This window comes from Poecilia reticulata, chromosome 18 (assembly GCF_904066995.2).
Source record: "Poecilia reticulata chromosome 18, P_reticulata-male-v2, whole genome shotgun sequence".
Classification (NCBI taxonomy): Eukaryota; Metazoa; Chordata; class Actinopteri; order Cyprinodontiformes; family Poeciliidae; genus Poecilia; species Poecilia reticulata.
In genome coordinates this window covers 25,971,413-25,995,211 of record NC_088847.1, presented here as the reverse complement: position 1 = coordinate 25,995,211, position 23,799 = coordinate 25,971,413, and the positions used below count along the sequence as shown (strand labels likewise).

General features: G+C 43.2%; 1 long non-coding RNA gene across 5 annotated transcripts in view; it reads left to right on the top strand.

Annotated features, from left to right (window-relative positions):
* Positions 1–687: 687 nt before the first annotated feature.
* LOC145548788 (uncharacterized) overlaps positions 688–23,799 on the top strand; it is a 69,139-nt gene continuing 46,027 nt past the window's right edge. For 2 of the 5 annotated variants that reach the window (XR_014084777.1, XR_014084778.1), the window contains exons 1-4: positions 11,098–11,869; positions 13,044–14,806; positions 15,666–15,796; positions 15,885–16,046. This is a non-coding gene — a long non-coding RNA (uncharacterized LOC145548788). Of the gene's footprint in view, positions 4,681–11,077; positions 11,870–11,913; positions 12,591–13,043; positions 14,807–15,665; positions 15,797–15,884; positions 18,479–23,799 lie in introns of those variants that run through there. The other 3 variants (XR_014084781.1, XR_014084780.1, XR_014084779.1) reach the window with 3 other exon arrangements.

The following is a 23,799-nucleotide window of genomic DNA, read 5'->3' as shown; positions in this document are numbered from 1 at the left end:
GGGGGTCAAAGGGCACCCAAAGCTTAAATCTTATTGGTCAGTTTGCTTTTGTTTATTTGGCGGCTCGGCGCTTTTTCTGTAAGCTAAAACTGAATGAGCGGAGTTTGAACCTCCCGCAGTTCTAGGAGCGGTTCGGATTCCGGTTGAGCTTTTTACCGTGTTCGGTTCTGACGGGTCGCCGGTTATGAGCTTTTTGATGTTTCCCGAACCGGACAGTTAGCGGGTCACCCGTTAGCTTAGCGTCGCTCTAACACTGTGTGTTAAACAATTTAATCTAGTTGAAACGTTTTCCAAAAGAGTAAAAACTAAGCAAACACTGTTGCTTCACCTTCTCCTCCTCTGCATGTCTGACACCTGAACCGGGATCAGCATCCTCTTCTTTCCGTGGATCACAGGTCAGCTCCGCTTCCATGTATTTATTAGTATTTAGCATCGTTTGTGTTACAAAGGGTTCGCTGCTTTAGTGGTTTAAGTTTGCGCTGGTTTCGTGCGACGCGCACATGATGCGCATTGGAGAGATGCGCACTTACAGGTCAGGTGCAGGGATAGTTTTGTGCTACCTTATAATTTGTCGGACATTTTTTTCTCTGCACAATTTGTTAATAATAAAGAGGGATAATAAAAATATACAATAACTTTTCTTTTATTTAAAGGAGAATCTCACAGTGCGTCCAGCAGCTGCAGGAATCCAGACTGTCAGTCACTTGTGGGAAATTTAGAATCAAACTTAAAACTAAACTAAGAGCTTCTGATCACATAATAGCAATTAACCATAGCTGCCATGGTAATAATTACTGATAACTATTGTGAATAGTCCCTAACATTAATATTATTAGACGGCATGTAATCATATGTATTATTGTTATAAAGGCTGAGCCAAGAAAAGTAGCCCTTCGTGTTGCTCTGGACCTGTGAAGTAGCTCCCAGGCTCAAAAAGGTTGATGACCCCTGGTTTAGCCAATCAGAGGATCACGTTACATTGCTTAGCCAATCAGAGGATCACGTTACATTGCTTAGCCAATCAGAGGATCACGTTACATTGCTTAGCCAATCAGAGGATCACGTTACATTGCTTAGCCAATCAGAGGATCACGTTACATTGCTTAGCCAATCAGAGCTGTGGAGGAGCCCTGATTGAAGGAGCTCCTCTCAGCAGGGATTTGAACTTGTGTCTTTATTAACTTCAGCAAAACTCACAGTTTTTACCAAATTCTGTAGCTTTCAGTGAACTTCTAAATCTGCTCCTCGCATCTTTTCGGGGTTGCTACTGCCTCTAGTGGCGTGGGGTGGTAACACAACTAATATAATTACGTTACTAAATCAGAATACCACAAAGTCTTTATTATTTATTATTAGTTTTTCATTCTCTTAAGAATGTAGAGCTAATTAAATGATCTAAAGACCTTAAAGTGGTTCCAGTTTCTCTCGATGGCCAACCTGTTGAAACTGTGGCAGATTTTAAATACTTTGGGTCGTTCCTGGACAGTCAGACCAACTTTGCTGAAAACACTGAATATAGTTTGAAGAACTGATCTCAGAGACTCTACCTTTAAGAAGACTTAGTGATCTTAGGGTGACCCAACTAGACTCTAGTTGGGTCACCCCTATGTCTTGAATTTGGGGGGGAACATTTAATTTATCACTACTGAAGGGTTCAGTGAATGTACATATGAAACTGGAGGGTTTGGTACCTGAAAAAAGGTTAAGAACTACTGAACTAGATGAATGAACTGTTCACCAAGACAGTTTAACTGTTGGATCAGGTGTCTTCAATACGAACATCTCTAAACTTTAACTTCTTTAATTAGTAAAGATCAGTGCAGCTTATTCGTTATAAAAAGTAAACTAACACCTAGTATTGACTTGATAACTATTATTGATGATTATTATAGATGCTTGTTGTTTGTGGTTTCTGGTTTTGTTTTCTCTCTTCCTGCAGGTTTAGATGCAGACGTTTCTCCTTCTTTTCCTTCTCTGTCCATCACATTTGAAGTGAACCCAGAGTAACTTCTGATAAAGTTTCATTCATTCATTCACCATCATGTCGTCACGGAAGTGCTGACTCGGCTCCTTCAGCTCCTTTGATTTGTGGATTATTTTCTGTATGCAGCAGTGAGAACGCCGTCATGTTCCGTCGGGGTAATTATGTGTCAGAGAATAAAAGTTTAATGAGTCGTCTGGCATTTTGCTCTAATGAACATTGGGCCCTGCTGTTCTGAAGGTCGGCGTTATAAAACCCAGGAAGCGGCTTCCTGTCGGCGTTTGAACGCTGTTTGGACAGAAACGACTCGCAGCCTCCTCTCTGCTGCACATTTGCATTTGTTCTCCTCTAAACGTCTCTTTATCTCCCTCCTCTCCTCCCTCGCTCTCTCTCTCTCTCCTCCGTCCTTGTTTCACACTCAGCTCTGCTGCTTTGTTTTCACCAGGTCTGTAGTTGTTTTAACTCGCATTAGAGTCGTTTTTCCTTCGTGCCGCTCAGGAGTACGAGCTGCTCTGGAAGAGGATGAAACGGCTCAAATCCCCACAGAACAAACTAAATGCGTAATGAGAAAAAAACTGGACTTCTCATGTTTATAATAAACATTTTTTCTCAAAAGTTTTTCTTTTTCCAAGTCCTGCATTAGACACATGAAGGCAGTAAGAGGTTAATAATACTGACGGATCAGTATTTGGTCGTCAGTCATTAATGTGCTCAACATTTGGGTCGTTGCTGCTTGACGCTCCAAACATTTTCCTGATGATAGCGTAGGATTTGACTAGGCCACATGTGTTAGAAAGGTGAAGTCGTCAGTGTAGGGCGAGTGATGATTCTATTACTGATTATTCAGTGTTTTAAGTGGTTGTTGGTGCAGCGCCCCCACAGGCCAGGAGGGGAACAGGTTGGTTCACGTGACAAATGCTGATTCTGTTCCTCAGTGGAACCGAATCTACTGGACCTCAGGTCTGAAAACAGCCTTAGATGAATCTGTTCATTGAACATAGTTTTAGAAGTTCTGGGAAACACTTTTATGTTTGTTTCCTGCTTTATCACCAAAACTTTTCAGTCTCTTCCGTCCTGTTTTCATACTGAACTTACCTGCATCATGTCTGTGTTTCACTGTTCAAACCGAGGATTTATCAATTTAAGCCCATTTTATTTTTTAAATCCTTTCAGTTATCCTTTCTGCCTTTTCCTTACTGAAATCAGAAGTGTTCAAAAGTTGTAAAGCAGAATTTAATCCGACATTCATTCCCATCATGCATCTGCTCCTTTGTTTCGTTGTGGATCCTTGAGTGGATAATGAGGTTTTTAGTTTTGCACCAGCTGAGCCTAAAACTAGAGACAGGAGGAGGAGCTGCAGAACAGATGAAAGCAAAGAGAGAGAGAGAGGCAAGAAGATGAAGAGGAGGAGGATGAGAGGAAGAGTAATATTTGTATGGGGTAAAAATCAGGGTGAGCTGTTTGCTTGTCAGCATGAGAGTCAATGCGTCTGCAGCAGAATTCCTAGTTCTTCCTCTGATTTTAACCGATGAGACGCTTTGCTGCTCGGTCAGCCCAGAAACCTGAGCCTGGCTCCTTGTCTTCAGTCCTCTGTGTTTTTATCAGGTCATCTGACAGTCAGGCTCCTCTGGACGCCTCGGCTCGCGCTGCCATCTGCTTTCACTTCTTTTTAAGTAGATTACAATACCTGAAGGTCTTCATTTTCAAAGCAACTGCAGATATTTTCACCACCAAACAGAGTGGCCTTCATTTGAATAGCACTTTATCAAATCCAAGGACTTTAATCTCCAGTCATTCATTCATGTGATGGTGCTGAGCTACATTGTAGCCACAGCTGGCGGCTAACAGACAGTCCTTGAGTTTTTCCAAAAGCACGACGACGGAGATGCAGCTGACCGGTGACAGGACAGACAGTGGAGGAAAACCCAGTCTGAACACTGCAGACCAGGATGTTAGTGTAGTAGCTAACACTTAGCAATGCAGATGCTAATACTTTTAGCCCCTTCATGAATGGCGCCCTGGGCAACCTCCACTTCTATTGCCTCCAGCAGCTGTTTATGAAATACCAGTTTCTTAAAATGTCCTGGTTTTGCATAAATAAATGTAGAAAACAGGAGAACTGGAGATCAGGTTATGTTTGCTAACAGTTAGCAGTCGTGCTCTCTCAGCACTCGCGGGTCCCTGTCCCTGCATAAAAGCAATAAAAAACTTGCTCTGGGTTCAACTGGCTGGTAAATACATATATATATTTTAAAAACGAGATGTTTGTGTGCCCCCTTTCATGTTAGCGCCCAGTGCAACCGCCCACATGGCCCATATTAAAAATCACCAATGCTAGTGGGACCAGCTTCACTTTAGCGTCAAATATTCCGTTTTAATGCCACAAACTGTCATTATGCCTCCAGTAAAAACAGTTTCTGTCCTCAGAACTGCCTGAATTCCTCATGATATCGATTCAAAATGGCGTCAGACGTATTTCTGTGAGGTTTCGGTTCATGTCAGCCTGGCAGCGTCTCTCTGCTGCTGCTGATTTGTTCTGAGATCTGGTGGCAGGATGTTGGACTGCAGGTGTATCTCATGAAGAAGCTCTGAGCTGCGGGTTGAAATGATATTTTTAACGGTTTCTGTTGGCTCTCCACGGGAGTTTCTGCCAGAACCGCGGTGGGACCGTTGGACCAGAACTCCATGCTCTGCAGACGGTAAATATATGGAAGTGGGAACTCTTTAAAAGCCTTTTCTCCTCGTCACTGTTTTACTGGCAACCGAACCGGGAATTTAATGAGCTCCTCTGGAATGTCAGCTCCATTTATCCGCATCGGAACTTTGAGTTTAGGCTCCAACAGAGCCGTCCAGAACCAACCGGTCCCACAGGACCGGGTCGAGCTGGTGAAGCTGCGCTGTAGAGCAGATTTACATTAGAGGCGATTTATTTTAGCTGCTGTGAGTGTGGGACGGCCCCAGGAGGCCTGGGCGTCCATGGAGAGCCGGGCTTTGGTTCTGATCTACGCGTTCAGCCGGAGGCTTTGAAGTCCAGCCCAGCAGGACTCCGCGTTGGATCTGCACAGAACTTCCTGTGTGTGTGTGTGTGTGTGTGCGTGCGTGTGTGTGTGTGTGTGTGTGTGTGTGTGTGTGTGTGTGTGTGTGTGTGTGTGTGTGTGTGTGTGTGTGTGTGTGTGTGTGTGTGTGTGTGTGCGTCTGTGTGTGCGTGTGGGTGTGTGTGTGTGTGTGAACACGGGCCTCCTGCGGTGTGAGGACAGACCCCTCGTGTTTCTCTGCGGGTTTATTCTGCGGCTCACTGTAAATGACAGAAATGAGTTTTTGTCGCCGTCGCTCCGGGAAACAGATCCGGTCGTTAAAAGGCTCTTTTGTTTGGTGTCAGTTTCGATTGGACCGTCTGCAGAGGGAAACCCAGACTGATTCCTCCTCAGGTTCATCCCTCAGCTGCTGCTCTGCACGTTCCTGCCAGCCTTTGATCAGATGCATGATGGGTAATCACAGAGAGCTCTGGAGAAGTTCAGTACTCAGCAGGCTGAAGGAGGAAAACATGCAGCTGATGGAAGTTTTCAGATTCAGCTGCAGAATGAAGAATTCAGGGCATTTGAGGTGGTCCAGAACGGTCAGAACCGTCTCTTCATGGGGATGGAAATGGATCATGAAGCGAGAGTTTAATCCGGTGGAATTGATCTTAATTGTGTTGCAGTTTCAGCTGAACATCTTTTGAGCTGCTTCTTTGTTAAACATGAAAATCACATGTGGTGAAACTCCAGGGTTGGAGAGGCGGCGAGCCGGGCTTCAGTTCTGACCTCCGTCTTTCAGGGGAAGTGGAAGTAGAGCCTCCGCTTCTCCACACCGACAGGAATCTGATCGGAGAGTTTTCCAGACATTTCCCATGGGAGGAGATCCAGAGCTGACTGGAGGGATTTTAGATCCCGTCTGAACTGGGACCACAGATGGACGATTGTCTCATCTGTCTGACTTCACACTGAAGCTCTACTTCCTGTTTGTGATGCTGGAATCAGTTTTATTTACTGGCTGATTTCTCCAAAACGACTCATCAGTTCTTCATATTTGGATGAAGTTTCTTCTTTTCAGTGCAGCAGTTGGTAAGTTGTCAGTTTCTGCAGGACAAACAGTGAAGCCAAAGCGATCCACTGCCTCCCATCAGCATGTGGAAGGTGAAAAATGCTTCGTTATGGGACTGAAGGCAGCAGGAGCCCTGAGGGTCTCTCACCTCTCCATCCTGCGCCTGTTTGAGGAGCAAATCTCCAGAACTGATGTCTCTGCTTGCAGAGCAACGCCTCCCATCGCTCAGAGAGACTCCGAGCCAGGAGGAGGGCCTTAGCGCTGTCAATCAACCACATAAACGTGCTGCTAAATGCGTTAATGGTGGGGAAACGACAGGAAAACCATTTATCTGCGTCTGTCATCATCTGTGACTTTTCTAACTAGCTTTAATGGGAGGGTGAGCAGCAAACAAATGGCCTTGATTGACAGTTTGTTTAATTTGGATATTAACATGTCTTCCAGTTCCGGTGGTCCGTTAGAAGTTAAAGTTTATTGATTTCTGACAATGTGCTTTTTGCATTATTATGCCGTTATTAGTTGAAAATGGTCTCAAAACAGCGATATTATCACAATAACAACAACAGCAAAGTGTATTATTATGACAAGTGACATCAAATGTGTAATGTTTTTTTTTTTTTTTTTTCTTTTTAATGAAAGCTACATACTGCATCCTTACGGTCTTATTAAGAAACTTGATGATTTACAATTATATGTTAAAATAATCATCAGGTAAATTATGTTTATTAATACTTAATTTAACATGATTACAAAAGCTGAAGCGAAACATATTTAAGCGTGAGGCATAATTTTAGTCGGAGAGAGGAAGTCTTTTATTTTGAAGAATGCTCAACAGGATCTAGTTGGGTATTCTGGTTGCTAGGTAACGAACAGCCGTTGCTCCGCCGTTTTCTCCTCAATAAAAACCGAACAGAAATGTTCAGTAAAAGTCATCCGAACCCCGCGTTGACTAACATTTCTGAACTGATTAATCACAGGGGTATCAATAATTTACAAGACAATTTTATTTAAATGGGACAGAAACAATCAGATAAACTTCTTGGTTGAACACAAACAATTTAAAATATTCAAGTTTAGCTCTGTTTTTGTCAAACATTTTAAACCTTTTTTGGACTAAATCTGGTTTTTTTGTTTTTACTTCCATCCTTTGAAGAAATAAAACCTCTCGTACTGAAATGAATTTTTATTATAACGAAGATGAAAAGAGAGAAAATAAATATTAGCTCAAATTAAGACGGAAACCAATTAATTTGACATATTTATTAACCATATTTCCACATTTTAAATTTCTTACGCAAAAATAATCCTAATTGAACAATATTCGTCGTTCCTCCTGTAAACCGGGTCGAGCATAATGGATGCATATTAAGGCATTCACCAGTTCGCCGGGGTTCTGTTCAGATCGGTTCGGCTGTTTAGATCCTGTTTAAAATTATCTTTTTAGATTATAAATCTTTATCAATCTTTGCAGGACTTCTTCATAAAGCCTCCGGTTCTATAAAGCGGTTTTAACATCATAAGGCTGTATTGTGCGGCGTGTCTGATGCCTGTGACGTATGAAAGGACGTCATACTCAGGGTATGTATTTGCTCGTTCTGTTTCTCTAACCACTTTGCACTCGCAGAGCCTGGATCACTTTTTGTTGGACAGAAATCTGGACGTTTCTCCTCTAACTGGATACATTTAAAGATATTATGGACAGCAAAACGAGTTTTCTAGATACGGTCACCGTCGGCACCCTGAGAGGTTTGATCCACCCCCTGTTCGTCAGCCTGACCTGGATGGAGTGGATGCGTCTGTTTACTGGAGACCCAACACGCAGCACCACCAGCGGTCTGGCCCAGATTTTGGGAGACATCTTGGAGCTTTTTACGTCAAGCGTTCTGGATTGTCTCCCAAAGGACAAACGCTCCACTGAAGCCATCGAGGGGATTGTTGGGAACAAGGTGCCTGAAGCGTTTGCAAGAGACGCAAAGGTCTATGGAGACTTCAGTTCTGAACACACCGAGAACTTAAACAAATTAATTGTAGAATACGTGGTCGGTAGAGTCGGCTCCACCTCAGACTCCAACGACCCTACGAGAAGTCTCCTGATGAATGCTATGGTTGAGGAAACCAAAGTCATAATAAAAAACCTTTTCGTCAGACTGCACGCTTCTGAAGAATCCAAGAGCGTTAAGAGGACTTCCTTCTTCTCAACGCTCAAAGATCTTCCAGGGAAGATCAGAGGATTCTTCACCAAATTCTCTTGCAGACATTCGGCAAAGGTTGCTCCAATGCCAGAAACTTCTTCCACCGAAAAGATGCTGACCCTGGGCAGCGAGGTGGAAGAAAAGAGAAAGTCTGCAGGACATTCTGACATCACACTGGAGCCATACTGTGAACCTGCAGTTGAAAGATGCTCCAAAGCGAGAGAGAAAACTCACCACTTGGAAGCCTTCGTTCATCCAGGGTTCCTGTCAACTGAAGACCTGAAGGGAGAGGAATCGGAACAGGAGCCATGTTTTGATGAAACCTCTCCGGTGGAGCCTTTCGTTCCTCCAGATGACCTATCTGATCTTGTCGATCCAGAATACTGTCTCTCCAAAGATTTGTGGATGCAGGTTTTAAAACCGAAGCAATGTTTTGGGGCAGACTTTGTTCTTCCGGGACAAGTATCAGATTGGGACATTGATGAGGATGAATTCGAACCGGAGCTATGGTTTGAAGACAGCCCTCCTGACGAGGGTTTTTTTTTATCATAGAACATCCGGGGGCACAGGAGTTCAGGCTGTATCCAAAGCGCATTTACTTTTCTACTGCTTTGTCTCCTGTTGTGGAAGTTTCAGAGCATTCCTCTGATTCATCTGGCATCTCAATGTCTGATGGACAGTGAGAAATCAGCTTCCTCAGTGGAAACAAAGGAAGATGAGAAGATTCAATGTCTTTGTTGATACACTGCCCTTCTTTCCCAGGCCACTAAACCTTCAGGTTTTCATTTGTCTCTTGAGGACATTGGTACCATTTTTAAACGGCTCTCAGAGAAAGTTTGGGCTGAAGTTCAGGGGGAAGACATTGATGGTGACCCTGAAACAATCTCAGTTCACAGCCTCAGAGTGAGCCTCTTGCAAGAGTTTCTCCACACGTGGTTTGTCCACGTGTGCAGAGTGGCTCCTCCCCTCTGTACATGTGGGGAGTCCCTCTTGCAAGAGACTGACTCTTGGTCTCCTCTTGACTGACTCTTTTAGTCAGCCAAGACGAGACCGCTCTGGATGGAACTGAGTCATCTGAAGCATCTGTGGTTGAGGAACTCTTCAGTGGAGATTATGCAGGAGATGAAGCATCATCAGGTTCTGGTGCAAATGCAAAATCTCCAGCAGAAATTCCTGAAGAGACGACTCCCACTGAGGCTGAATCAGAAGGACGCGTTCCAGAGTCCGGCAGCACAGAGAAACTGGACTGAAATTGAAGGTGGAGTCCTCATCAGAGTAGATCACCAGCCAGGGAGGAGCCATTTTCAAGGACCTGCTGAAGAAGTGGAATAAGACAGAGAATATTCTCATCTTCCTGGATTTATGCCAGCCGATATTTGAGGAATTTATCCTTTTATTAACTTTTGGAAAGCGTCTTCAGATTTCATGGATTTAATTTGATTTCAGCCTCTGCAGTCCTATGGAAGTTCACCTCGGGACGGCCGTGTTGTTGTCTGTAGCCTCTGTATGGGTTTTCTCTGGGTACTCCAGTTTCCCCACAAAAAATATGTCCAATTGGGTGCAGTCCCATCATCTGGACATTTGTTTGGGTGTCTGTGTTTAACTTACATGAATACAGTATCCTGTAAGGGCCTAATAATACCTTACAACATTTATAATGGATGGGGGCAAGAGTTCACGCCTTGGAGGTCGGCAACAAATAGCCAATCGGAGGAGGAGACGAGGAGCTTCAGGGAGGAGGCGACGAGGAGCCGCTGGGAGGAGGAGACGAGGAGCTTCAGGGAGGAGGAGACGAGGAGCTTCAGGGAGGAGGCGACGAGGAGCTTCAGGGAGGAGGAGACGAGGAGCCGCTGGGAGGAGGAGACGAGGAGCTTCAGGGAGGAGGCGACGAGGAGCCGCTGGGAGGAGAAGACGAGGAGCTTCAGGGAGGAGGCGACGAGGAGCCGCTGGGAGGAGGAGACGAGGAGCTTCAGGGAGGAGGAGACGAGGAGCCGCTGGGAGGAGGAGACGAGGAGCTTCAGGGAGGAGGAGACGAGGAGCTTCAGGGAGGAGGAGACGAGGAGCTTCAGGGAGGAGGCGACGAGGAGCCGCTGGGAGGAAGCGACGAGGAGCTTCAGGGAGGAGCCGCTGGGAGGAGGCGACGAGGAGCTTCAGGGAGGAGGAGACGAGGAGCTTCAGGGAGGAGGCGACGAGGAGCCGCTGGGAGGAAGCGACGAGGAGCTTCAGGGAGGAGCCACTGGGAGGAGGCGACGAGGAGCTTCAGGGAGGAGGAGACGAGGAGCTTCAGGGAGGAGGAGACGAGGAGCTTCAGGGAGGAGGCGACGAGGAGCTTCAGGGAGGAGGCGACGAGGAGCCGCTGGGAGGAGGCGACGAGGAGCTTCAGGGAGGAGGCAACGAGGAGCCGATGGGAGGAGGCGATGAGGAGCTTCAGGGAGGAGGCGACGAGGAGCTTCAGGAAGCTTCATGAGTGGCCAGCATTTTGATACTCCCAGTTGGTTGAGGGTTATGGTTTCCTCTAGCATAACATAAAATTACTCAACTCAATGTGAAGACATTAGTGTGTAAGTTAAAATTAGCAAAAATGCTTTTTGGGGCGTAGTTTTTTTTTTTTTTTTTTTTTACCTATTAAGTTGCCATGGTAACTAAAAATGGCAATAGAACTAAGTTTTTTTAAAAAACTTTATTTCAAACACATAACATTAACATACATAGAGGATCTTTAACACAAAGACAAATATAACAAATAAGAAATAATCACAGATATTGACGGTGTTGGTTTTAAGTCATGCAATTTTTAAAGTAGAAAGAAAAAAACAAGTTAAATAAATATATATACATAAATTGGTTAAAATAATGTGTCATTTTTCCACTATTAGCAAAAAGTGTCAAACATAAATTCAAATACATACAATAAAGGATCTATTAGAGCATCAGAAAAATAAAAGTAAGAAATATAGCAGGTGAATCTGCTTATGAGATAAGGTTAAATTCATCAAGAAGAGTTAATGGTCTTACAAGTTTCTTGATATCAAAGTTAAGTTTTTCAACAGAGGCAGTGTACATTTTTAAATCAGTTTCTTTAAAATTATTAAAAAAGGGGACGATATTATGTCATCATGTGGACATAATATTTTACATCTTTATAAATAAAATGCACAAGCAAAATAAACATCATAAGAACACATTTTCCATTAACGAAAAGGAAACACAATTATAAAACAATTCAGTCAACATTTGGAGTCCTAACAATGTAGGAAAATAAAACATGCACAAATAAAACAGCATAATAACAAAAAATGAAGAAAATCTGATCCTGATTTACCAAACAGAAAAATATTTCATCTACAAGCATCAGCTACCGACGTTTGGCCGTTTCAACCGTTTTACTAACGTCTGCTGGTTATAACTGTCTCGGCAGTTATAAAGGAGATTAAGTTTGTCGCATAAAAATACAAATTTATGAGAAAATAATACGATACCAAACATTACCCAAATACCAATATGGCAATGGTGACTAATTAAGTAATTTAAACAAATCCGAAATCACAAAGACTCCAACAACAATCTTACGACGCAGATCAAAACCCAGTACAAATGTGTCCAAATCACACACGTAAGTTACACGAAACACTACGAAACTACTCTCAGTATATTTACAGAACATTTTAAAGAAGCTGTTTTTATGGGCTTATAAGAGTTTGTCTTTTATCCTGTGGATCACAGAGGAAGCGAGTTTTCGGGAAGAGTTTTTTCTGAGCCGCGCAGGTGTGATACGGAGGTTTTAATCATCACCTTGTAACGGCTTGGGTTGTGTTTAAGAGTATAAGCCACCACATAAATGATTTGTATTCCAATATATATAAAAATGTGTGTGTTTTAAACTGAAATTGACCGAAATACCGTGTCAGATGGAAAAACAAACAAACAAACAAAAACCGGAACCAAAACGCAGACAACGTTTGACCAGGGAGCCTAAAGGGAGGAGCCCCGCCGTCTCGCTCCTCCTTTGGGGAAAAAGATGGCGGTCGTTCCTTCATTCACTGAAGCTGTTCGTGTTTACATGTTAGTTATGTGAAGCTGGTGAAAACTGACCCCCCCAAAAAACGTAAAGTGACAAGTTAATTCGGCACTGATTTCGCAATCACATGCTTAGACGTTAAAAAGAGTGATTTCTGTCATAGTCGCAGATTTTAGCTGCTATAACGGCCGTTTTAGAGATGGCTGCGTGTGTCTACAAGCTCCGTTCCCTGATCTAACGGCGGTTTCCTCACTTCTGTTATCTGTTAAAAGAAAGAGTTAATATGTAGAAGTTACTCCCAGCTACATGGAATCAGGTTCAAATATTTATTATAGACGTTACAACTTACTACTGTGTAATCGATTTCACTGTACAGTCAGCTACAGAATTATTCAAAGCCTCAATTTGGTCATCTAAATACGTCCAAGTTAAATTATATAACCAATAACATGATTAATTATTTCATAATTATTACAATTCAAAGAAATTAGTACCCTTAAATTGTCTCCGCAGTTGAGAAATTGGTGTTCTTTTTATGTAAAGCTGTGAGATTTAAATTTATTGTTGAATTGTTTTGAGTTAACCCTTTGATGCTGGTCACTGAAGTGGAGGCTGTATGGTTGTTTTAGAACAACAGAAGGACACTTGGACATGATTGTACAAAGGATTGTTCATTGTATGATTTCATGATTTCGAGAATTTGTAATTAAGAGACAGTTTGGGAGACGGAGGTTGTTCCTTCATTCACTGAAGCTGTTTATGTTTCCAGGCTTTCCACTCAGAAGAAAGGAGAAGCGAAGGCATCAAACAAACAAACAAACAAACAAAACAGCATCATTTATTACAATTGTTTCGACCCATCTGAGACGTCCAACACAGGCCCAGAGCCAGAAAACCTGATCTCCCTGAAGAGAAGAGAAGAGAAGAGAAGAGAAGAGAAGAGAAGAGAAGAGAAGAGAAGAGAAGAGAAGAGAAGAGAGAAGAGAAAAGAGAAGAGAGCGCCCCCTACTGGCAAGAAGCCACATTCACACAACACAGATCAAGAAAAACACGAAACACAAGCCAAGACTAATTCTATTTAAAAATAGGGGGTGTATCAATTAGTTTTATTTTTAAAATCATTTTTACCATTTCTCAACCCACTACATGCCTGTCGCAATAAGCAATACATTAATTAGTCGCATAGTAAATTAAAGTGAGTTCAATAGACTTGAAGTGATGTCGGTTTTCTCTCCAGGCGCTCCGGGTTTTTCCCAAAAACAGAAACATGTCCAATAGACCCAGCGTCCATGTTTTTTGATACTAAAGGAAACTTACACCCAATTATTACAACTGTATACATGTAAGTTGAACACTGACAGCCAATCAGATGTCCAGATGATGGGACTGCAGCTCATTTAGTTTGGGGCATTTTTAGGCCTGCAGAGGCTGAAATGACTGTAAAGCCAAATGTAAAGCCTGTCTCTGAGGTTTCATCACTTCCTTTGGAAGCATCTTTAATCAAACTCAACCCATTTGAACTTCTGGTGAAATCACTTCAAAATCTAAAAATGTTATAAAATCCTTATTTTTAATATTTGGGTTTTCTCTGGGCACTTCAGTCTCACTGGTGTTTCTGTAGCCCAGTGTTTCTCAGTTCCAGTCCTCAGTCCTGCTCTGCGTGTTTTAGATGAGCCTCTACAGCAGAACAGCTGATTCAAATGACTGCATGACCTGATCTGCAGCCATGAAGTCCTGCAGGAGGCTGTGAATCACCCACAGATTCAACCCAGGTGTGTTTCAGGAAACACCTGAAACATGCAGGGCAGGAGGCCTGAGGCCTGAAAAGCCCTGGTAGAGCCATTGAGTGTGTTGATTACAGTCAGTAAATGCCAAAACATCTAATCCTCCTCCAGCTAAAGAGTTTGAGAAAACAGATTTTTTTATTTATGAGCCTCATTTTTCCACAGAAACCTGAAGAGAATCTCATCCAGATCAAAACAGAGCGATGTGCTGCCCTCTAGTGATGAGAAAAGATGTGACCAGAGGTGGTTCTAGCCTGTTTGGCGCCCCGGGTCAACCACCTTCCTGGCGCCCCCATCGCCCGAGGGGCGTCTAATTCTGTTATTAATTAAATTATCTTATTGTGCAAATTAAATTAATGATGCTTAAGAAACAGCAGATCGGACCCAATAAAAACTTTCTTCAGTTTCTCGTTGTACCAAAGTGGAGCGAGGTGAGAACTAGAAGTCAGAGTTATGCAACATTTCCTGATTACTCCAGTACGATCGCTCACGTCTCTGTTGCCCCGGATAAACCAGCAGCCTCCGGGCTCCGGGGCCGCGACACGCCGTTTATCAAACCCGGCGCTCCTCAACAGATTTATTTTATCTGCTGACAGCAGCTGGAAGCGGCGACCACACGGCATACAAATGCGGTGAAACGCCATCAGGACGCAGGCGGAGCTGGGTTAGCATCCTGCAGAGATATGACCTGCTACTTCCTGTTAGCTCAGCGGAGATGAAGGCCAACCTGACGCTCCGCACTAATCAGGTGAGCCAACCCGACTCCTGCTGCTGACCGCACAGCTGGACGCTTAAAGGAACCACTTAAGGCTGGGCTGTCCAAACCTTGGGCCAAAATCATGGAGTCAAAAAATGTAAAAATGATTTAAAAAATGAATCAAACAGATACAGTATTATTTTTTTTGTAGGAAATGAAGGTTATTCATCATAAATCCAAAACTGTAAAAAGATTGAGCACATTTTGTTTATTGAAATAAAAGCATTTAGTTTTCAAATTGTTTTGTCGTCAATCAAACAAATGAATCATTAGCTATAAGAACAGGATTTCTGTCAAAATGTTTATGTAGCAAAGTTTAGTAAAAAACAGATTTGAGTGGAAAGACGACATTCTACTTATTAAAACTTGGTCATAAAAACATAAATATTTTGTGTCGTATTTAACATTTTCCATTCTAAAAAAAAGATAACGGGAATAATTTTACCCTGATTAGTAAATAAAAAGTCTCCATCTGCATCAGCCTCATGTGCTGGACGGACAAAAATCAGTGGAAGGGCCACACATGGCCCCCGGGCCGCACTTTGGACACCCCTGCCTTAACGAATCCTAATGAAAATGTTTTTATTTACATTCAGAAAAGCAACAAACTGAAGAGACTCGGCTTCATATTCCTGAATGAACAGAAGTTCAATAACTTAAAAGCTTTAGAGTAAAAACTAAACGTAGTTTATGGTTTATTTTGTAGTTGAATAATGTGTTTAATGCAAAAAAATGTTTTTCAGAACCTCTAAAACTTAATTCAGAGCCTTTTTTAGTTTTCCAGACTGAATGAAATGGTTGAAGTTTCTCTGACGCCTTTGCTGATGTTTAATCTTTCGTTTTATCACAGCAGCTCTCAGGCTAACATGCTAACTCTCTGACTGCTCATGGCTTCATTTCCTGTTGGTGGCGGCGCAGCGTCAGCCAGTCGCCGCCATGTTGCCGCTGCTCCCTCAGACTGAGGCCGGAGCGAGTCTGGAGGTCAGGGAGTCCTCTCGCCTCTCAAGTTGACAGAGTTTCCACTCCATTAAGCAGGTGTCAAACTGTCCACACCTCCTGCTGTCCCCAGGAGTCACCTGGACGGCTGCTGAGTGTCCTCCACTCACCCAGCGCAGGACTACAGCCGCGCTGCTGCTCCAGCGTCCGTCCCTCTGCAGCAATCCGCCAACACTGTCCACCTTTCACGAGCAAATGTCTGGAAAATGAGTCGGCTGTGTGTCAGAACGGCCCGGTGAGTCTGATGAGACTCAGCAGGACAACAAAAATACATTCAGTTTGAAACGAAACGCTTTGTTACAATAACATTTGATTAGAAACGAGCTTTAATTAAATCCTTTAAAAGGGCATCACTATGTAAAATTTACTTTTTTGAGCTTTAATTTAAATATTGTTGCTTTGATTCTTTCATGCATGTTTCAGAAATCCTTTAATCTCCATAGCAACCAATCAGCTATGCAAAACGCCTGGTTGGGCCTAGCCCCGCCTACAAGACGCAGCTCCTCCTCAGAGCTGCAGTTTATGAGTTTCTGCCTTACAGAGCAGCTCCTTCCCCACTCCTTCAGACTAGCCAGCAGCAATTAGCAAATGGCTGCTGTAGCTTTTAAAGAGACAGAGGCCCAATTTACAGGCATAATTACAAAGTAAAATTTATTTTAAGTCAAGTTTGTATAACAACTGAAAATGACAGTTACGTATAAAATGCCCCCATGTTACACACACTTGGCCACGCCCCTCCATCTACCTTGGCTCCGCCCTCTTCGGTCAGCCGTTCAGGGTGCCAATGTTTCAGAGGTGATGTGAGCTGAAAGTGCGGCGCTACAGTTAGCTTACCAAACGATTGTGAAGATAATATTGAATAAATGGCTTAAAACCGAGCCACTAAAAATAAAGCTTGAAGATACCAGTGGAAAGTTTCTCAATGCTAGTTGCAGATCTTTTGTTTTTCAACATTATTACCGTACATAGTATGATACAAGCATGCAGATTTAAGTCTGTGCTAAGAGCGATATGAGCAGCGCTGCGCCCCACGCTGACTAACTGCATCTTAACGCCTAAAATAAAATGATTTTCGTTGTTTTATCTACTGGCTGAAAGAAAATGTTTGTTTTTGCCAAAGCAAATCAAGTGTGTTGACACAACACTTGTAGTAAAGAATGTTTTTGATTTCCATGTGTTTTCTGTTATTGGAAAGCTTAGAATCAATACTTTCAGAATATGTAAATAACATGTATATTCATGGCCAGTCACATTTACAAAACAGCGCCACCCTTCACATTAGGAGAAACAAAGACGATGAGTTAAGAGACTAATGTTTCCATTTCAGGTTATATTGTTGTTGTTGAGGGACATCAAATGAAATCGTCGTCGGTCTGAAAAAGTTTGAGAAACGCTGAGCTCAAAGATCAGCCTCCTTCTCTACCTTCAGAAACGAGCAGCCTGGATGTTTGGTCGCGATCAGCAGGATTTTTAGTCGTTCCGTTTCTGTCTGGCTGATAAAACTCAGTCTTTCACCTCATTACGCTCTGAAGCTTTGATGATGCTGCCATGATCCATCACGTCAGACTGAAGTGCTGAGCTGGAAATAATTTCACGAGATGCAGCTGAGGTGGCTGAGATTGATGCGGTGATAAACGGGTGAGGAGCCGTCATGAAGACCCGTTTGGACGGTTAGCGGTAGACGTTAGCGGTTCTGATTCCTCCTGGTCATGAAAATATTCCCAACCGGATCTCCTCAGGGTGACTTTGAACGGGTCCAGCATCAACAAACACACAGAAACAAACCAGCTGATTTTGTCCAGTGGGACTCTGACAGACTCACCTGACAGGACAGGAAATTGTTTCTCCTCTACCTTCTATTTGTCAGCCTAAATAGCTCCCACCTTGTATCGGAGGAGATATTAGCTGTTTCCAAACTGAGCCTCAGTCCCTCAGGAGGGCTTAGGTTCTGATATCTGGACGTCAGACATGTTTTTAAGCTGCACAGCTGATGAATCAGGGCTGTGATCTCTGAAGCTTACCGGTTTTCTCCTGTGTAATGTAAATTTCCATCATGTAGACTTTGATGCATTTACAGGAGCTCAGAAACGCCGGCGGCAGCCGCAGGATTTGTATTCGGGCTGGCCGCTGCTGTAATTCAGAGGCAGAGCTACAAGGTCAGCAGAAACAAATCATAAAAAAGTCTGAAATGTTTCAAAACCTGAAATGAGACTCAGAAACCTGGTTCTGAACCTGTTAAACTTTTTCATTTCAGTCGTGACTTGGCAGCTGCATCGACCTTAAAAAGTCACGGCTTTGTTGGAAATGACTTTGATTTTTCAAAATGAACAACAAAACTGTCATCTTTCAAAAACCTCCTCAAAGCTTTGTCTTATTTTCTGACTGATTTGTCATTAAAAACAAAACAATGAAATGTGTCCCCCAGCTACCGTCGTCTCAGAGCAGTTTGTTTTTTATTTCCTTGACATGCTAAACTTTTATTTACTGTTTCATTTCTATAAAGTCTCTTCTGGCCCAGTGGCTACATGAACTATCTTAGAGGGGCAATAAATGTAGGGCTCTTTGGGGCCAAAAGAACCCACAAGTGCAGATAAACAAAATAGAAACAAAATATAAGATCAAACCGACATGGCAGGAAACTAAAGGATCTGACAACGAAAGCAGGAAATTGACTCACACCTGCTAATAAGGTGATTAGTGACATGGAAAGTCATTAATCACTTGCTTGTTTACATTTCTAGGGGGAAAAAAAAATCTTTTTTAAGCCGAGCTGCAAGCGTTTCTTTTGCTCTTAGCATTTCCTAACAGAGCAGATTTATTCCTAAATAGGTTTATAGTTTATGTTTTTAAACCCGACAGCAGCTGGCGCCTCTGCGCTTTGCCTCGCGCGCTGCCGCTGCTTTACCTCCGCGCGGATCGCGCGCGCCTCTTTTCACTCAAACTGGACACAGGCTGACCCGTATGGATATTTACATCAACCTACTGTGAGGAATTATGATTTTTGAAGAACTCTAAGTAAGAGTTTAAAACCCGCCGCGTTGGCTCTGGTTGCGCAGCTCAAAGTGAACCGCAGGAATAACTCATAGCAAACTCAGAGGTCGTGTTGTGGAGCGGTGAAGATAATTTATCTTTGTGAACGAACTTTACATCTCAACACGCTGCCCAGCGTGTGGCTCTGTGTCTCTTCCCTGTAACGTTTATGTCTGTGGTCCCGGTTGGCCGGAGTTTGTGGATAACGAGCAGCGCTAACCTCATCATGCAGGTTCAGCCTGGTGAGGAGCTTTACCGCTCTCAGAGTCACGCATCGCTGATTTTATATTATTTTATTATTATTTTTAGTATTATTTTTGCGTTGTCTACTTGGAGTTAATGCGCATGGAGATCTGAGAAACCCGTGACCGTCAGGCACGGTCGAGTCCCATAAACCCGACCAACCAGAACAGTTTCTATGACGCTTATTAAAAACTCAACAGACACGAAATGAAAGAGCTACTGAAGCCACATTAGCAGCATTGAATTAAATCTCCCGTTTGTTGCGCATCTCTGCGCAGTGCAGCAGATTACAGGGCCGGTCCAAGGCTGAATGAGGCCTGGAGCAGAATTTGATTTGGGGGCCCGTCGTGCTGTTAAAAACATCAGCACCTCTAACAGCTTCTGTGTTACATTTAGTGAAATATGGGAGAAGGGAGTAGTTTAATTGGCCAGCCTAAAAAGCAATAAGTTATAATCGCAGTTTACTAAATTGTATTTGTAAATTCAAAGATTAAACTCACAGTTACAGATTGTTGCTATGGTAGCAAACCAATCTAACTATGAATATTGTTATTTGAAGTTTTACAAAGTAAACTTGCCAGCTTATTAAAATCTTGTATTTAAATGTTAAAACAATTTAAAAAACACTACATATTTAGATGTTGTGAACAGGTTTATTTGAAGACATTTTGAAGCTCTCATGTTTCAGTTATTAGCTGTTAAAGTATAGGAATCAGAGCTCAGGGAAATGTTTGTATGAAATAAGCTTTTGCAAATTAATGAGACGCAAAGTTGATGACAAATGCTAAATGTGTTCATTGCTGCTTTTAATGTATTTTTGTAGACTTATCACTTTGTTACTATGGTAACAATCCTGGGACATGCAGCATAAAGAATGAAGTTTGAAACATTGCTATGGACGCCTGTTTGCTACCATCAGTGGTGGTGAATTAGAAACGGAGGACGAATCTCTGTTCTTTTTTACATTTCTTTGTGCTAATCAAATCATCCATCGACTTCAAGTTGAAAGGTCATCCGACTCAGGCATCAGCTGATGACTCAGATGTTTCTCTCTTGTTCATTCATCTGGTAAAGTTCAGACTGAACACTTCATCCCGTCACCTTTGCATGTTTTTCCTCATGCTTCACCTGAACCAGAGTTGAAGTAACGACCCAGAACTGGCCTTTGTTTCCTCTGGGTCTCTAACATCCCCGTTTCAGAGTTTCTAATTGGTGCTGATTGGAAATGGAGGCAGCTGGTCAGGGTCTCCAGAATGACATCAGATCCAGCTGAAGATGCACCGTTAAGACCATTAATCCTTCTGATTGGCCCATACTTTCTGTCTCCTTGCCTCTTTATCCCTCTCCTCTAAACCCAATTTTAAGGTATTGATTCCCTTTAATTTGTTATGGTTTCAGAGCCAGACCATAACAAATTTGGGGGCTCATTCAAATTTGAGTTTTTTCTTTGTTAATTAGTTTAACTGGGAAGCTAGTGTGGGAATCTTAAGTTTAGTTTTGGGGAGATGGTTTTTCTTTTTCTCTGGTTGGGGTTAAAGTTGTTTGGTTTCATTTCATCTGATGAGTCCAGTGTTGATTGGTGTGGCTGATCTGAGCCGGTTCCCCTGTAGGCCTCAGCCTGTCTCCCCTCAGCAGTGTGAGGTCGTACGGTGGGAGCAGTTGTCTCGGGGGCTCAGCCATAGAGTTGGGGGGGTTTGCCGGTTTTCTGGTCGCCTTTTCCACTCCACTGGTGTTTAGTGCGCAAGTACCCACCGTCCCTGATCTCTGAAGACTAGGGTTGAGCTAGTTTCTGATAGACAGTTGGAGGGGAGGTTCAGGTTGGTTGTTTGGTGTTGCACAGATTGTCAGCAATTTACTTTAAACTTTGAAACTGCTGTGATTAAGAATTTAGTCGTGTCCGTTGGAGACGTTAATAAATCTCCATCAGCAGAATTTCTGGAGCTAATTGTACTAATTCTAGAGAACAATTAGTAAAAATAGCTGAGCACTATAAAATAAATGTTGGTGACAAACCGTTGAAAGAAAATGTTGAAGAATTTCCTCTGGACAGTTCGACTCTTGACTCCCCTCAGATGTTATTATTCCTGATGTGTCTGTCTACCTCCTGCATTGTTTTGCATTTTTCCTCTGGTTGTCATCACCTTTTATCAGTTTCTTTTGACAGAAATACTCTTGATTCTGATTTGTTGGGAGATGGATGTTGAATTTCAACCAAAAGATAAGAAAGCCCTGATATGAATCTTTTCAAATCAATAAAGTTCTCCAGTGCTTTCATCATCATTACTTTCCCCGGTGGGAGTTTTCACTCTGAGTCAAGGTGTCCTTGACGGAGTCGGATAAACAGGATTGGGCAGCTGCAGCCAGCTCCCTGAAGCCAAAGTGTCCGTCTGAATCCAGTCACCGTTTCCTCGATAAACAAATCCAAACACAAAGGGAGAGTAACCGTCCTCAGGTGACAACAGTTAACTCTGCTCACCTTCACACAGTCTTTTACTGCAGCAGATATTGGATCCACCCAGAACACCAGACGAGACATCGCTGACGACGATCTCTCAATTACCGCCGCTGTCTGTTTGCTCGTCACATAATCGCACAGCGCCGGAGCGAACACAGAAACACAAACAGACCCAAAGTGCCGGAACAGCTCCTGATTCAGTCCTGGGGTGGATATAAGCTCCTTTTCTCCGACTCAAACACCCCAACCAGGCTTCCGACGACAAGCAGATGCAAATCCACACAAACAGCCACCGGCAGCCAGAGGAGAGCTGCAGAGGAGGCCGGGTCAATACCCAGAACAGCAGACAGTCCGGCGCTGAACTTTACCGGACACTCACCACAACAACATAATGACCGGACCTCCCGAGGAGCGGCACAGGTGGGTTAAAAAGGCCCCCAGGGGCCCCGTCAAAATGAAGAGGCTTCTCCACATCAGGGAAGCTGCTGGGATAATGAGGCCGCTGGTCTCACACCGGGCTGGAGGTGTGAGGTCGTCCGGTCACATGGAACCAGAACTGAAAGGTTTCCTCTTCATTAACAGTGAAAAGGGAAACATTTCCTGGGTTTTTATGGAGATCTGGGTGGATTCAGAGACGACTGCCAGGCTGTTCACCTACTGGAAGACATGAATTCCTGTCTGATGACAGAGTTTGATGAGTTTTATACGACCAAAGCTTAGGCTTTAGGACTTTTGGGGAGATTTTAAACCAGAATGTTCCGACGAATTCAGAGTTTTGTCTCCACATACAATGTGCCTCTGGCTGCTGTAGGACTTTAAAATGCTCAGTCACTCCCATTAAAGCTGGAAACACACGACCCGTTTACCTTCTACAAAACCGACTGCAGACATGGAAATGTCCGTCTTTGGCTCCCAAAACCTTCTACCATGTGAAATTTCATTCTAAAAATGAAGTTTTTCCATTTAGGATTCATTTCAGTCCTAATCCCTTTTGGTTTGAGAGAACCGGCAGGAGCAGTGGGTTTCTCTGGCTCTCTGAGGACCAGGAAATGCTTGGAAACAGTCTTTGTTTTCTGAGCCTCAAGGTCAATACCACATTGATTTGTATTCCCTTTGCTTTGCCAATGTGTTAAAGGGACGTATTTCTCTCTACTGTCACCACAGCAGTCTTTCTGGAGGACGGATTGCTGCAGACTCAGTGACTCCATGGAAGTCGCTTCCTTGGACTTCCTTCTTGTGCCTCCTTCAAGGAGAAGATCAAACAGGAGGTTATGATTGGATCGGATCGCAGCTTCATTAAACCCAATAAGCTGCCGCCGTTTCCTCAGACTTTATCCGTCTCCTGAATCTCCCGCTGCCTGTGATTCATTTTTAAACAGAGTTTTGTTTCAGCTTCGTCGCCTCGTTGATGCAAAGCGCTCGGCTTCAGATCCGCAGAATGACGGGAGTCTCTACGTTTGAAGGTTGATCCTCAAGAGTTTCCAAACTTTCATTCAGATTTTTGTGTCCTTTGGGCAAGTTTGTCAGAAAGCATTGAACTAAAGCTGCTCCATGGTGTCATCAATACCGTAAATAATAGATTATGTGATGAGGATAGAGCAAGTGAGAAGGCACACGTTTTATTTTGTTGGTTTTTAGTCTTTCAGCCAGTCGCTTGGTGACAGATGAACTGGTTTCTGCTTTTGAAAACGCTTCCATCAAGCAAACGCTGAACTTCAAAACCTTTTTATTTTCATATTTATCACCATATGAAACAGGAAGCCATCGCCTCCCTGACATTACAAGCAGGCTGATTGTGTTGTTTGTTTCGGCCGCTGGAGTTTTCTACTCTCTTTTCTTCCCAGCTTTGCACTTTTAATCAAATATTAATAATCCTTCTGAGACAAAAACAGACTTTTCTTTTGATTCACAGCAAGATTCCTTCTTGAAGCTCAATCTTTAGGAATCTGAACCAGCTTCAAGTGGCTGTGAATGCTTTCTCAAGTTCGTACATTATACTGGCAGGTGTTTGGCAGTGAAATGGTCAGAATCAGGTGTTTATATCACTTTCACGGCCGCAGCCGTATAAAATGAATCACTGAGGCATGCAGGCTGTTTTTACAAACATTAGTGAAAGAACGTTTCTCTCTCAGGATCTCAGTGATTCCAGCGTTGAACTGTGACAGGACGCCACTGTTGCAACAAACCAAGTCGTGAATTTTCCTCGATCCTAAATATTCCACAGTCGGCTGTATTATAAGAAAATGTAAGTGTTTGGGAA